Source organism: Nannospalax galili, unplaced genomic scaffold (assembly GCF_000622305.1).
Source record: "Nannospalax galili isolate Female #2095 unplaced genomic scaffold, S.galili_v1.0 scaffold747, whole genome shotgun sequence".
Classification (NCBI taxonomy): Eukaryota; Metazoa; Chordata; class Mammalia; order Rodentia; family Spalacidae; genus Nannospalax; species Nannospalax galili.
This window is the reverse complement of record NW_008357686.1, coordinates 1,700,805-1,701,937: the sequence shown is the minus strand read 5'-3', so window position 1 is coordinate 1,701,937 and position 1,133 is coordinate 1,700,805.

Below are 1,133 nucleotides of genomic sequence, written 5' to 3'. Positions count from 1 at the left end.
ATTGGCAGGGGACCCAATCCAGGTTAGGGTCTTCACAGCTGGCCTGAGGAGAACCCTCAACAGAGGGCAAGGAGCAAAAACTATCCTTTGAGTCCCTCTGACCAGATTAGTATAGGCCTCAACGTATGGCTGTTAAACATCCAAGAAGGTTAGTTGCACTAGTCTGGTACTTTTAATTACTGTGTGTCATGTAGATAAATCTTGGGCAAAGTCCAATTGTTCTCAGATAAACCTTACCTAGACATATATTTCTTGATCTGCTACGTATAATTTGTCAGTAGGTTGTAGGAGTAATATGGTTCCCTCTGGTTTTTAAAACTAGCTAGGCATTATTTATATCTCGCATTGTCTCACGCCTCCATCATGGTTTTCCCATTTAAGGTGCCCCCATTTACCCCCTTTGCCCTCAATAATAGCCTTCTCCTAGTGTCCTACCTCAGAAGGAGTTCCTTGATTATTTTTATATTTAGAGATAAATTGATAAGTTATCTGCACAATGAAGAAATACATGTTTATTCTGATCTCAACTGTTTGAATTGGTCTGTTGATTTCCTTCTGCCTTATGATCATGAAGAAAATATGGTGGTGCCTAAGTTCATGACTCTCTGCAGCATTTGCATCAACAGGGGACTCCTTCTGCATCACTTCTTTGATCAAAGCTGACAAGCTTGTTATTCATGGCGACAGTTCTCTGCATAGGTGGGATAATTCTAAAACAGTGAGGCAAAGCCCCCTTAGGTTATGCTGTAGGACACAGACTAAAATCATGTTCCAATGGCTAGAATCACTGAGCTTCATTCTGGGTCATTATACAAGAAATATTGAATTGGGATCACTGTTCTGATCCAAATCCTAGGATAACTTTTGTGTACAAGTCTAGTAACATTGTTGGCAGGTAAAACAAACTTTCTGAAATTACACTAGCATGGGTAAGTACTCCTGGACCACTTTGCAGATGATTCTCCTTGCAAAAATCAAAGTAAAATATGTCTAATGGAGAATGTTACTATTACTGAGTCTGACTCTAGAAGTACAGTAGGCTAATGTGCAACTTAGATTCAAGTATGCCTCTTCAAGGAACAGCATGACTAGTTCTTTGGCAACATTGATCTCTCAGAATCTCCTACCAACAA